The 15,211-nt window shown below is 46.6% G+C and overlaps 1 protein-coding gene across 1 annotated transcript in view; it reads right to left on the bottom strand.

The window, feature by feature from the left end:
• Positions 1–5,188, bottom strand: part of LOC311525912 (BTB/POZ domain-containing protein KCTD16-like) — a 40,763-nt gene extending 35,575 nt beyond the window's left edge. Inside the window, exons 1-2 of the mRNA XM_084638398.1 lie at positions 5,157–5,188; positions 4,741–4,797 (exon numbers count right to left, since the gene is read on the bottom strand). The gene's annotated coding sequence lies outside the window, so the exon portion shown is untranslated. The remainder of the gene's footprint in view (positions 1–4,740; positions 4,798–5,156) is intronic.
• Positions 5,189–15,211: the final 10,023 nt, after the last annotated feature.

Raw genomic sequence — 15,211 nt, 5'->3', positions numbered from 1 at the left:
TGTACCAGAGCCAAGAACTGAATGCAGACATCCTGCGTAGCAGGGCACAACCTTCACCATCAGACCATCCTTCCTCTCATTTTCTCTGTCTTTCTCCCCATTCTTATTCAGAGTCTGAGACCTGGACTGCAGATTGACAGTAGATCTTGGACCAGGTAAAGCCTGACCAAGTCAGGTCCAGGGCCGGACAACCTCCCTTCCAGACAATGGATGTATCTTTTTTCTATCTCCTCTTTGCATTGTTTCAGTTTTGGAACCCAGCACCTGCTGTGAGCGCCTGGGAACTTGGGGTTAGACACTCCTGAAGTGGCAGAGATCTTGCAGTGAAGGGCTTGTCATAAAAATAAAGGGAAGGGTAAACCCCTTTGAAATCCCTCCTGGCCAGGGGAAAGCTCCTCTCACCTGTAAAGGGTTAAGAAGCTAAAGGTAACCTCGCTGGCACCTGACCAAAATGACCAATGAGGAGACAAGATACTTTCAAAAGCTGGGAGGAGGGAGAGAAACAAAGGGTCTGTGTCTGTCTGTATGCTGGGTCTTTACCTCTCCACCTCCTCCACATGCTTCCTCTCTTTTTCCTTCTCCTCCTCCACATGCTTCCTTGCCTCCATTTCCCTCTTGTGGGCAGCCTCCTGTACCTCCTTCTCCAGCCGCATGAGTTCTGTCTTTCATGTTCCCTTTGTTTTTCCTCAGCCTGAAATTTGGCTAATTCCAGCTGTAGTCGAGCTGAGGATTTGGTCATTCTAACCTCTCTGTTTTTAACTAACTTTACACCCGAGGTTTAGAAATAAACAAACAAAACGTGGCTGTAAAATTTTGCTGTGCTGGAATAGAATACCTATTCTCCGATAGTGACTGTCAGCCTACAGAAAAAGACAATTCCCTTGTCTCTGCTCTGGGCCCAAATTAAAGCAAAAAACCTCCAACTACTTGGAAACCTGTTTACCCAGCCCAAAGAAAAAGCAAATGGGTAGAACACACACCCCCTATTTACTTTTAGGAAGAAAAGAAAAAAAAACCTCCGGGTTGGAAGACTGTGAATTTCCCTGCAGGAGTTAAGTACCCTGCCTCCAGGCAAAGAAAACCTGCAATTCACAAGATAATCCCCTTTTGTCTCTGCTTGGCCACAAAGCAGAGAACAACAAGCTGCTTTCAGTTTCAAAGCTGCTTTCTGGACTTCCTTTCCACAGGAAAAAAAAAAATTCCTTTTTAAAATCTGTATTTCTAGTTCAAAAAAATCTCAACTGGATCTCAAAATGATTTCAGGTTAATCCCACCACTATGCCACCATGTCAAGGTTCCTCCCCCACTCTGAACTCTAGGGTACAGATGTGGGGACCTGCATGAAAAACCTCCTAAGCTTATCTTTACCAGCTTAGGTCAAAACTTCCCCAAGGTACAAAATATTCCACCCGTTGTCCTTGGACTGGCCGCTACCACCACCAAACTAATACTGGTTACTGGGGAAGAGCTGTTTGGACGCGTCCTTCCCCCCAAAACACTTCCCAAAACCTTGCACCCCACTTCCTGGACAAGGTTTGGTAAAAAGCCTCACCAATTTGCCTAGGTGACTACAGACCCAAACCCTTGGATCTGAGAACAATGAAAAAGCATTCAGTTTTTTACAAGAAGACTTTTAATAAAAAATAGAAGTAAATAGAAATAAAGAAATCCCCCCTGTAAAATCAGGATGGTAGATATCTTACAGGGTAATTAGATTCAAAAACATAGAGAACCCCTCTAGGCAAAACCTTAAGTTGCAAAAAAGATACATAGACAGAAATAGTTATTCTATTCAGCACAATTCTTTTCTCAGCCATTTAAAGAAATCATAATCTAACACATACCTAGCTAGATTACTTACTAAAAGTTCTAAGACTCCATTCCTGGTCTATCCCCGGTAAAGACCAGCATATAGACAGACACACAGACCCTTTGTTTCTCTCCCTCCTCCCAGCTTTTGAAAGTATCTTGTCTCCTCATTGGTCATTTTGGTCAGGTACCAGCGAGGTTACCTTTAGCTTCTTAACCCTTTACAGGTGAGAGGAGCTTTCCCCTGGCCAGGAGGGATTTCAAAGGGGTTTACCCTTCCCTTTATTTTTATGACAGGGCTTGACACAGATAGCTCTTTGTAATGGGAGCCGAGCACTGTCTGAGCCCAGCCCCGGGGGGCGAGTCATGCCAGCGCACTGGGATGCTGCCAAGTGGGAGACAAGCTAATTCAAAACAGATTCCAGGCCATTAGCCAGTGCTTCCAGTCATAGATATAATCATGCATATGCTCTTTGTGTTCCCCTCTCATCTTTTAAAGGCCAAGCAAGAATGCTGCTCTTAAGCTGTCTCTAATTCTCTAGCCGGCCTGGCTAGCAGCCAGCAAACCCCACCTAAGTTTTGGAGTCATGGAATTTTTTCAAGACATCTGCAGCACAGTATCTGGTCTGACCGAGACCCCTGGTGCCATGACACAGTCATCATCCTCATGGCTCCAGGATGCTGTGTTCACCACAAACCCAGACCCAGAGGGGACAAATCTGCTTTGCATTCTCTTTCAGGCTCAAATGCAAGTAAAACTCACTACGATCAAAATCCTTTGGCTGTGTTCATCTGGGAGTGCTGAAATTAGACTAATCCGGGCACCCCCATGTGACTGAGATCCCCACCCTTCCTGGACATCACAGAGCACCTGGGACCCTCCTTAGCAGAGATGTTGGAAATTCCAGCTGGGGAAATCTACCACCCATCCATAAAAGGCAGCACTCTGACCACCACTAGGACCCATCTGAGAGGCAAGAGATCTTGCATGCTACCATACAGTAGCTAACCTCCCTTTCCTAACCACGCTAATCAAGAAGCAATCAAAACAGTCTCCAGTGTACCACGTCAACCTGTCCCTCCAGTGCCACCTGCCTGTATCCTCAGTCCCCCTCAGACAAGCTTAAGGGCTGAGTCAAAACCCAACTTCCAAACTTTAGTTGGGAAGTGAGGGCAGGTTCAAAGGCTGGAGACAAATGGCAGTTTTGCAGCTCAGCCCATCTCTGGTTAAATCTTTCAACCTTCCCATCTGGAGAGTGGAGCTCACACCCAGCCTGTTTTACAGGTAGAACAAGTGAGATGGTCTCAGTCTAGCGCAGGGGTGAGCAAACTTTTTGACCCGAGGGCCACAGTGGGGAATAGAAATTGTATAGCGGGCCATGAATGCTCACAAAATTGGGGTTGGGGTGTGGGAGGGGGTGTGAGCTCTGGGATGGGGCTGGGGATGAGGAGTTTGGAGTGTAGGAGGGTGCTCTGGGCTGGGACCGAGAGGTTCGGATGGCGGGAGGAGGAATCAGGGCTGGGGCAGGGGTGTGGGAAGGGGGGCAGGTTCTGGCTGCGGGTGCAAGCTCTGGGATGGTGCAGGGTACGAGAGGTTTGGGGTGCAGGAGGGTGCTCTGGGCTGGGATCGAGGGTTTTGGCGAACAGGAGGGGGATCAGGGCTGTGGCAGGGGCATGGGGAGAGGCTCAGGGGTACAGGCTCTGAGCAGCGCTTACCTCAAGTGTGGTGCGGCCTGGACCCTGCACCCCGGCTGGAGCACCGGAGTGGGGCCGAGCCGAGTGGTGGAGCGCGGGAGAGGAGCCTCAAGCCGTTGGTGCAGCCCCCGACCCAGCACCCCAGCTGGAGCGGGGCCGAGCTGCTTGGTCCGGCCCCTGGCCGTTGCAGGGCCGAGCTGAGTGTTGGAGCACTGGATCGGGGCAATCCGCGTCATGCTGGTGCGCTGGAGCAGGGCCAAGCTGCTGGTGCGGCCCACAACCTAGAGCCCTGGCGGGAGCGCTGAACCAGGGCCGAGCCACATCATGAGGCTCGCAGGCCGGCTTAAACTGGCTCGCAGTCCAGATTCGGCCCACGGGCCGTAGTTTACCCACTCCTGGTCTAGCCCATGGCTTATGTTTCTACACCTCAAAACTACAAACCCCACTTGTCCCTACTGGAGGACACACCTCAGACTGGCTAGCAGATGACAGAAGCATCAGAAATCCCTGCCCTCACGTCCACACCCCCTTGCATGCTCACAAACTCTCTGGGTGAAATTCTGGCCTCTCTGGAGCCCATGGTAAGACTCCCCTTGACTTCAGTGGAACCAGGATTACACCCACACCACAGAGGACAGCTGGACAGACACCATCAGCACAACAGCCACCAAGTTACTGTCTTGTTGACAGTCTAAGCAAAGAGACCAAGGAATGAATGAGCCTCAGTGAGTGAGACAGAGAAACCCTCTTATACTCCCAGAGAAGGTCTTGCCAAATGCAGTCCAGGTTTGCTTAGTTAGCAATAAGGGATGTCGCAGCTGGAGTTGCAGGAGAGAGATCTTTATTCCTCATGCTAAGAGGCCAGGGTTACATGCTCAGAGAACTGTGTTTGTCCAGGAGCAACCAGTCACCAGGTTGCACTCCTGGGCTCCAGGTCCAGGTGTCACACCAAACTAGGTCCTGCTTGAAACCTGACCCGCTTTTTCCAGCCCCCTCATCAGAGTATGATAATGAGGAATATGGCTAGGAAAGCTTACACTGCTGCCACTCACGCTGTACCTGCCAAGTAGAGACCCAGAGGAACTTGATCTCCAGCCATGGCCTTTCATCTACATGAAATTCACAACAAAAACCCCAAACCTACAGCCCAAGCCCTCTCCATACCATAACTGACCCTTCACCCCCCTCCAATAGCTTCCCCCCAGAACAATACCACTCCTTTATGTTGCACCTTACCTGGGAAGCTGAAGTGTCCAGAAACCTGCCTTGAGCCTTGCCCTCGGGCTCCGGAACCTAGAGTAAGAAGCAAAAAGAATGTGTTGCTCTGAGTTGCCACCAGCATCACTCTACAGCTCTGGTTGTAACATCTCTTTGTATAGGCTCCCAAATTTGGCCAGGATTAGGTAAAACCCCAACAATTCCACAATGATCCCCTCCCATTAAAAATCATTTTCAGGGACAATATTTCCCTATGAACTTGCAGCAGAGTCAGCCATGTTTTATGTTTCAAGAGCCATGGCCTTCTTTTGAAACATCTCTAATAATCTCTCTGGAATATGCTCACTTCCAGGAGTATTCATACCATTTCAGTAGGGGAGCACAAACCAAGGACCAACATGGATCCAGGTCAGAATTCTGCAGCTCAGACTCACCTCAGCACTGTAGTTAAAGTGATGTCCATGGACACCTTCCAAACACTGATTTTCAAGGCTTGAGTTAATGGACTTTTATTCGGTGGCTTTAAATAATGGCTTTGCTTGACTGTGTGCCACAGATCTAACTTAATTTGTAGCTGACTTAATTGTAACCAATAGGAACACAGTACGCAAATGAACTGAGGAGGAGGACAGTAACGAGGAAGGTTATAGCTTGTATCAACTAAAAGTGTTATTGCCCTACAGGGAAATGCCTTCATGCACGAGCCAAAGGCAAGTTCTTCTGCAAGGCTCAATTCTCCTGGGAAAGTAGTGTCACATGGGTGCCCTTGACTGTCCCCTTGTGCTACAACTTCACCAACCCTGTTATGTTCTTCCCATACACCCAGAGCAACCCTTCACTTCCCATCTGAAATGGCTTTCATTATAGGTTAAGGAAGAGGACAATAAGAAAGAACAAAAGCAAAGTCTCCATGACAGAGAGAGCACACACACACATACTGTCTGCGTCTCCCCTCTAACCGTCTGCAGCCAATCCCAAGACAAAATGGCTACAGTCCATGCACACAAGCAAAGGTCTTAGAAATGTAATGGTGCAGTACAGAGAAAACAAAAGCAATGGTTCCATAGCTTAAATACATCACCAGGACCAACTAGACTCAGGGACACCTTGAGGCCCAGTAAGCCCACTGAGGACATATTTGTGAGTAGCTTGGGTATCTAAATTACATAGCCTACCACGTGACTCATGGCACAATGCGATTTTCTTCTGACTCACCTCCTCCCGCAGTTACCTCCTTCACAAGCAGCACTTCTAACAGGGAGAACCCAGAGAAAGTGCCACTGTTTCAGTGTATCCACATGAATGGCCCTTTGAACAGCAGTCTTAATCTCCTGTAGTTCTAAGAACATTAGGAGAGGATTTTTTTCCATGGTTAGGGATGGAGAAACATGCCAAGCTCCAGGTACCTGCTGTTACTGTAAACATGTTATCTGTGAGTCAGAGCTGGCGGAATTGTTTATAACAAATACAGTTGGCTGTATGATCAGCCAATTAGAGTTTGTTCCCATGATGTCATGTCTGTAACTTCATAGCTGAGATGCTTTGGTATGGTCCAGGAGGGGGTGGAATTTGTTTAGCTGTGGAGACAGAACTAGACCACACTGTTTGAGTCCAGCTTCGAATGTTTGTCTGTGGGTTTTGCTTGGGCTCATCTCACTCAGAAACCAGACAGAGCCAGAATGATCTCTAACCTCCCCTGCAGACCCCAGTTCTCTCTCATTCCAAGCTCAACACTCACAAGTGGCAATGAGACCTGACAGGTGACTCCAATCTATGATGGGTGGGGGACTCACTGAAAAATCTCCAACCAATTATATCTGTCATGATATAATGACAGTTGAAGAGTAACTTTGCCAGCAGCAGCACCACGTATCACCAGGAGAATTCATCCACAAAGTGCCCTTGGTGAACAGGGGGACTAGATACCTTCGGAGACTGGTGAGGAAAGTAGGGGCCTTTCACCTGTTTAGATCTGGCTTGGGTTGGTGGTGTCTGAAGTCACCATCTGACGTAGGGGCTGGAACTAGGGGTGCTCCAGTGGTTTCCATTCTATACAGGATTAGCAGTTTGGTTCAATGGCTCGCAGCACCCCCACTATACAAATTGTTCCAGTGCCCCTGCCATATGATGGCTCACAGAAAAGGCTGTGGGGACTCAGAACATTTCTATTCTATAGAAGTTCTTATCCTGCCACCATCACTGCTGTATCTCAGTGCCTTCTGGTCAAGCATTAAGTGATGTTGCTAACCCCACTCATGAATGGTTCACTCTCTCACATCCTTGCCCCAGGGGGAAGAATTGTGTGTGCAGTGGAGTGGTTTGTTCTGAAAGGTGTTTTTCTTGATTTGTGTTTTAAATATGCACTTTGCTCTGTGTTTGTTAGCCAAGGCAGGTCAAAGACTTATACCTTGCCCTTGGAACTGAAGGTGGTGGCTCTTAGTTCCTGGAGGAGTTCATTCCAAGGTGTCAGACAAGCCTTGGGAAAGCTCCGTCTTCGGCACAGGTGAATTTACCCTTGTGGTAGAGTTTTATTGCACCTGAGGTGGGGAGCCATCGACCGCAATCCCCATCCCAGAGCTGCAAGCAATCTTCTAGGTACCCTAGGCCCAGGCCACAAAGTGCCTTAAAGATAAGGATCGAGGCCTTGACTCAGCATTCTCTGGGAAGCCAGCGTAGAGCACAGAGGACAGGGCTGATGGGCCTGCAGTAGCCAGTGTGGCTGAGGTGTGCTGCAGCATTCTCAACTAGATGAAGGTCCATAAATGGTGGCTTCATGCCCAGGTAGAGCACATTGCTGTAATCCACTCAAGAGATGTGTGTAACCAAGACTAGACCATCATTCACAAGGAGGAGACTCTCCTAGCCAACCAGAGACGGTAGATAGCCACCTCTGTGTGTAAGGCTATGAGAGCACTCAGCATCAACAACGAATTTAGGAGCACTCCTGAATTCCAGACTGAATTGACCAATTACAGGTGTGTCCCTCCACCCAAATGAGACCGCACCGAGTCTGCAGCGTGTTTCCCGCACCTTGTCTAGTGAACTAGTATCGGTGCCACAAAAGCTGTTGGCACAGCTGGGCCCCTTGTGCTGGTGTCAGCAGAGAGGCCGAGAGGTGACTAGGCCCCAGAAGTTGACCTCCTCTTGCAGCCTCCAGGGCAGGGCTGAGGACATTGGCAGGGACACTCTGAGGGAAGCCTGGCCTGCCACTGGCACTGTCCTTTTGTAGGACGAACTCCGTCTCCAGGGCTCTTAATTTAGTGCCTTACACTTGCAATAATTTCCTTCAAATATAACGTTGGACAAACTTCCCTACATAGATATTCCCAGAGCAGCACAATCTGTCTCAGCCAAAAAGCTAAATATTAGTCCTTTCAAAGACCTGCCTTCATATGTATTTATACAACGGGCTCTCGCTGCTACAACCCATCTGGTCACTAATCCATGTTTTAAACAAAACCTCTGACACATAATCCATGGTCTCACAACTATTTAGATAGCAATGGCCAGATTCCCAGCTGGGGTAAACCAGCATGGCTCTACTGAACTGAGCGGGTCTCCTTCAAACTACACCAGCCAAGGATCTGGCCATATGTGTTGGAAGAGTCCACGGGCCTCATTCTCTGCTGGGTTTTAACAGTTTTTTGTCAGTGCAGCTTCACTGAGGTCAATGGAGTTTCCACTGAAGTCCAGGTTCCTCAAGTGCACGACATGGTCGTGACAAAGTGGGACAATGTCTATTTTTTTATGACTAGTCTGTGTGAGTCAGTTTCCCTGCCTGTCTGAATGCATAGAATTAAATTAAGGAGGGCCAAGAAGGGGTTGTTGCAGAAAGAAGCAGGAAAGGTAGTACAGTGACATCCTCACGTTCAACGCTTCAGAGGAGTTCAGATAGCAGTGAGGGGAGAAACTGCTAATATGGCTCCATCCGGGCTAGGATGGGTTACCTGTCCCAATGCTAAGCCTGGGATCAAAGCCCATAAAAGAGGGAGAGGGTTTGGGTGAACTAGGAGAGGCTACAGAGGATGCGGCAGTGGAAAAGCTGACAGCCTGGGAAACCATACTCCTAGAGAGGGATCAGGCTGCAGGTAGCGGTTCGCCCAATTCAACGACGGGAAATAACAATCCAGGCCTGCGTGAGCTATGGATACAGAGGTTAAGGTTAGATAAGCAAATATGCATGTAGGACTTTTTGTTTATACTTTGGCCCTGCATACTTTGTACTGTTGGAAGAAAGAATAAATGCTGCTTTGTTCAGAAGTTGTTGGTTTTGAATCATTTTAATCAGCTGCTGTCACAAGCTCCACAGGGAAACCCACTTGGACCTGGTGAATGAGTCGTGGTTGGTACCCAGGGGGCTATGACCCAGGTCCTGGTCTGAGAGTGGGTGAATTGCAGAATTCCACCCCAGAAGAAAGAGGCCTGTTCCTGTACCGGATCCGGATTGGCTACAGAGCTTGCTTACACCATCTGATGTATTCATCATAAGATCTTTCAATGCTCTGCCAGGCATGGCTGAAGTTTGTTTAAAGCAGGTATTTTATACACAGTGCCATCAGTATATTACAGTTTAGCATTCCATTACACTGCCCCTTTAAGTTCTACATTCCTGCCATTTACAATCATTACGATATCACGCGGTCTTTGAAGTTCAGTACAGATCAGTCTGTCAAGTGTCTCTGAATTGTACTGATTTTCTAATTACATGACCCAAATGTATAACAACTTGGTCATCTGGCTGTCCTTTAATTGTATCAACTGGCTGTGGTTGAGTTGGAATTCTTGAGTCTTCTTGTTCTTCATTCACCATCTCTGGAATTTGCTTTGTTGATTGTTCTTTCTGAGGAACAAACTGTAGATGTTGACAGTTTCTGTTGAGCTCTTCATTGTCGGTCTCAATCACATATGATCTGGGCATGGAATTCTTTTTCTTTATGACCGCTGGAGTTGTCCATCCATTTTCTCCAGCCAATTTGACAGGAATTCGATCACCAGGTTTGAGACCCTGTAATTCTCTGAGTGACATCTGTTGCAAAAATGTTCATAAGCTTCTTTTAGCCCTTTTGGCTACTCTCTTCATGTCTGGCCACTTGGAAATAGATTCTTTTCCAAAGTTGGAACAGTAGTTTTGAGTTCTCTCCTCAGGAGTTGTGCTGGACTATATCCAGTAGCTGCTATTTTTGCTGATCTGTAACTTAGAAGAGCAAGGAAACAATCTTCTTGCTATAGGATTTTCTTGGCTGTCCATAGAGCTCTCTCAGCCTCTCCATTCGCTTGTGGGTAATGTAGGCTGCTAGCAATAAAATCAAAATCATATTTCATTTGGAAGGACGTAAATTCTGCAGCAGTGAACTGTGGTCCATTGACCGTCAATAGTTGTTCTGGAATACCAAAGTAAGCAAAAGTGCACTTCCTGTTTTCAGTAACACTGCAATACATGACATCTTTCAAGTTCACTCTTTCTATATATCTGGAAAAATAGTCCACAATGACCAGAAAATGATGATCTCTGAACTTGCATCAAATCTGCAGCTAGTCTCGTCCAAGATTTGCCTTGTAGACGTGTTGTTATTAAAGGTACTTTGTGTTGTGGTGTTCTGTTAGTTCTGCAATATTCACATGCAGATACTTTATGACCTTGCTGATGTCTGGCCACCACACTGACTGGCTGACCCATTCACAGCACTTAGTTACTCCTTGATGTCCTTCATGGATGCGGTTTAGGATTTCTTCTTTCATTTCATTTCGAATTACGATGCAATTGCCTTTAATCATGAGTCCATTTGACTTGCTTAATTGTCCATGCACGGCAAAGTAGTCTCTTGTCACTTCCTTAGTGTCCTTTAGATACTTGGGCCAATGTAACTTAGAACCTCCTGAAGTTCTGTGTCTGAGGTTGCTTTTTGTAGCTGGAGCAGTCTTTTTTCTGTATGACTCCACAGCATCCATGCATGCCTTTACATCATCTTCGAGCTCATGGGAAGTTGAGTGCGATGCTGTGCTCCATGACAGAGAGACTGCTACTAACAGATTTTTCCCAGGAACATACTTAGCAATTGGGTTAAATTGCATTATCCTTTGCAATAGACACTGGCATCTCAGTGGTGCTGGATCCAGGTCTTTTCTGTTGATGAAAGTTACAAGTGGTTTATGGTCTTTTAGCTGTATAAATGAGTCCAGTTCACACAGATATCTGTAAAAGTTCTCACACATCTATATGCTCAACAGGCACTCATTTGCAATCTGTGCATGTTGTTTTTCTGTGTATGTGTGTGTGGCTATGTGCTGGACTTTAACAGTTCATTCAGTGGTTTCAGCACAGTAGAAAGGCCTTGCAGATATCAACTAAGGTAATTTGCCATCCCAAGTATATGTCTCAGTTCTGGTACATTAGTTGGTGCATTCAATTCTCTAATTGCTTTTACTTTCTCAGAGCTAGGATGGATTCCATCTTTGTTTATTGTCTGTCTCAGAAACTCAGTTCAGGGTAGATGGAAAATGCATTTTTCCTTGTTTTGCTTCAGTCCAGACCGACTGATTAGGCTTAGGACTTTGCTGAGGGTTTTGTTGTGTTCTTCCACTGAAGATCGATATCATCCATGAAAACCTACAACTCCATTTGTGTTTGTTAGCAGTTCTGCGATCTTCCTTTGGAAACTTTCAGGTGCACTGGGAATCCCAAAAGGTGATCTTTGAAAGCAAAATATCCCAAAGGGTGTGATAAATATAGTCAGCTTAGCACTTTCTTTGGCTAAAGGAATTTTTTTCCAGAATCTGCTCAAAGCATCCAGCTTGGAGAATACTGTAGCTCCTCCTACTTTGGGGAGGAAGTCATCCATTGTTGGGAGGATATATTTTTATCTTGCGACTGCTTCATTACATTTTAAGATACACAGAGATTCATATTTTTCCATTTTTCTTTATAACTGGTACCATTGAGGCCCACCATGCTGTTGGCTCAGAGATTTTCTCAATTATGCCAATCCACTTCATTCTCTTTAACTCAGTTTCTACTCTATGAAGTAATGGGACAGGAATCCTGAGAGATGTATGTAAACAGGATTGTTCTGCATTGTCTCTTAAGGTTACTTGTACTGGATCTCCTTTCAAAAGTCCAGTATAACCAAATACTTCATCAGGTTCTTCTACCTTTCTCACTAGGCCCACCATGACTGCCACACTGCAGTTGAGAAGGTCTTTGATCCTTCGAGTACATACAAAGCTATGCATTTAGAGTACAAGTTGTTTCTGCGGTGCACGGGCCATGCATTTCAGGGCTAGTCAGAGCTGGGTCAGGTGACTTCAGCTCTGGGAGGGGTTGAGGGTTACCGTAAGTTCTTTCTGAGATGAGTCCCAAAGAAGTGGCTGAACTGTTAACGAAAATATGTACTGAAAATCAGCTTCTATAGGAGAGTACATGATAGCAAAAAGTGTCATGCATATCTTTGCTAGGGGTGATCTGGGAAATCACTAAGCCTTATTCTGTGTCTAGTACGTTAATTGAAACAATAATTAAAGAGAGAGTTAAAAGACACCTACTAATACCTATCTCTTTATATATTCCTAGATTCCAAGGCCAGAGGGGACCATTGTAATCAACTAGTCTGGCCTCCTGTGCAGCACCGGCCAGAGAACTTCCCCACAATAATTCCTAGAGCAGATCTTTTACCAAAACATCCCATCTTCATTTTAAAATTGCAGTGTCCCTGATGGCTAAAGGTGGCCTCACAGGCATCCCAGCCTCAGCATGGTCCCTCAAATTTTTAGGTCAATAATGCCCTTGCTGCCAGATAATTTATTTTCATAAATGCTCCCAAAGTCACCAGGTGTTGCCCATCACCATAATACCAAAACCAGACTCTTCCTCAGACTCCCTCTTCAATCAGAGCGGGCAGGTTTGCAGATTACTCTCTGGTGACCTCCAGCTGACCTCAAAGCCCAAACAAAAAGCACAGAATAAACATCAACCACCCACGCTGGCTTAACGAAGATTCAAAGTAACTAAGGCCCACCCACCCGGGACTTAAACTCTTAGTCCCTCCTGGGTTCTGCCCCTAGCTTGCGACTATTCCCTCAAACCTTCCTTCTCTCTGGGCTCAGAGAAACCAGTAGGCAAACTGCCCTCCTGGCCTGGGGCTTTCCCAGCTCTCTTCCCACAGCAGCTCTCCACTACTGCTCCCTGGGAAAACTCCAACAGCTAGTTCACTCTCTCAAGATCTTCCCCCACATCCCAGCAGTCCCTTCCCACCTCTCTTTCTGAACCACTGCCTGACCCTTTAGGTAGGCCAAGTATCTTCTCTTCAGTCCCCCCTGAAGGAAATCAACTAGGCACAGCTGGGCCGGGCCTGCTCCCTCTTAAAGGGGCCTGGATAGTCTCATCTAACTTTTCAGCAGTAGTTAAAAAATTTGGGGGCTCCTATTTACCCTCTCTCTTAATACACGAGCAAGCGAGCATTCGGTGAAACTGAAAGGCAATACATTTCAAATGTCTAAAGGAAATCCCATATACAAGGCACAGCTAACCTGTGGAACTCACTGACACAAGGCATCAAGCCCAGTAGCATTCAACAAAAGGGTAGACATTTGTATGACTAAGAGCGGGCCAGCTCTGCCAGTTGTGTAATTCCTTGTAGCTCAGTGGAGTTTCACTGATTCACACCAGCTTAGCATCTGGCCCAATACCTAGAATTACATTAGATAGGCTTCAGAGTAGCATAACATTTTCTAAGGTTGCTTTGGGACACTAGCCAATCACTAACTGCCCGGGAGTAGATAGAAATCTCCCCACAGGCCCCTTAATGCAAAATTGTCAGTTATTTTGTAGGGCTTTCTCGCATCTTTCTCCAAAGCATCTGGTATTCGCCACTGTCAGAGACAGGATACTGGACTAGACAGGCCATTTGTCTGTTCCTGTCTTGCAAATCCTATGTTCCTTCCTATTTTGTTTGCTACTGTCATTATCTGCAGTTTTAGGTCTCCCTGTGTATTGTTTCTGGATAGGCTTCAGCTCTTAATCTCTATTTGTTTATTCATTTTGCTGGAAAGCTTTTTAGTTCACCTTTAACAAAACTCACATGTAATTTAATTACAAGGGATGTTCAGTGGTGAGTTCATCTTATCAGAGAAGAGTATTAATTAGATCATGAGCAGTCTGGGGGGGTGGAGGAAGAAGTGGGAGATACATTGCAAGAGTGTTGTGTTATGTCATCTGAGCAGTGATGACATTATTATTATCTCCACCTCTTCAGTGTGAATTTCTCACACAGATAGATGACTTCACATAGCAGAATTTCACTATCAAACATTCATTGCAAGGTCGATTTTTAAAAAGCCTATTTTATTTGATGAGGGTTTATGGACACCCCTCCAAGGACCCAGTGGGACATTCCACAAGAATGGGACTGACCAATCCTATTCCCTGCTGGAGGATCAAGTCAGCAGTGCTTGACTGCATGTCCTAGGGCCTATAGAGTGTGAATGGAGATTCTCCTTTACCTCAGAAGGTAGGCATTTGTGTTTTGGAGCAGGAAGATCAGTGCCCCCACCACCACCACACACATACATTATTGCTGTGAAGTTCTTAGTGATAGTGGTATGCAAAATGGTGACAAATGGGAAATTGTAGATGGCCATGAATTTTGTTGTACTAGGTACACAGAACAGACAGGGTGGTGGGGATGTAATAAAGAGCCTATTTCCAATACTTGCAAGGGACTGGTGGGGTGAAACGGAGCAGCAGTGTCTATTGCACACATTCCTCACCAGCAGTGGCGGGATTATGGTTTTGTGGGGCCCTGGGCCAGAGCAAGTGAGGAAATGGGGTCAGTGCATGGAGGTGCCCATTTTTCCGGGGCCCCTCAAATGGCCAGGGCCCCTGGGCACAGACTCCATTGGCTCAGTGGCTAATCTGATAGCTCACCAGTACGTTTGTTCTGGTGCTCATCATGCTCTGAGGGCTGTTTAAGGCAGAAAGGCAGAAAATTTGCATTTGATACAGATTTTCCAAAAGTCACAGGCTGATCACAAGTTTGGTGGCAACATGACATACTCCGCGCATGGGCAGGCAGGGAAGGTGCTCACAATGCACACTTCACTCTCTAATGCCCCCTACTGCCTGGAAGGAGCCATGCCTAGCATGGCTTAGCCAGAGAATAGGAAAACCTGACACAGAAGCCTTTGATGCAGTGGGAGGCTTCAAGGGAAACTCTCCCTTGGCCAAAAGCCCTTGGAAATTAAAGAGCTGTCCTGTCAGCCTGAACTCTGACTGCTGAGTATATGCTTCTCCTTAATTATAATGGAAGGATAATCTCAGTTTGGTTAAACCCCAAGGGTCTGATTCTCCTCTCACCCTGGTGTAGATGGGCAGCAACTCCACTGCAATCAGCATCCCATGTGGAGCCAGCATCAGGGACAGCAGAATCAGGGGCAGGATGTTTTTCCCATTATTTGTGGAAGAATTAATCAGAAAATTGCAGTCCGGCAGGCTTCA

This window comes from Lepidochelys olivacea, assembly GCF_965140295.1.
Source record: "Lepidochelys olivacea isolate rLepOli2 genome assembly, chromosome: 9".
Taxonomy (NCBI): Eukaryota; Metazoa; Chordata; order Testudines; family Cheloniidae; genus Lepidochelys; species Lepidochelys olivacea.
This window is presented reverse-complemented; position numbering and strand designations above follow the sequence as displayed.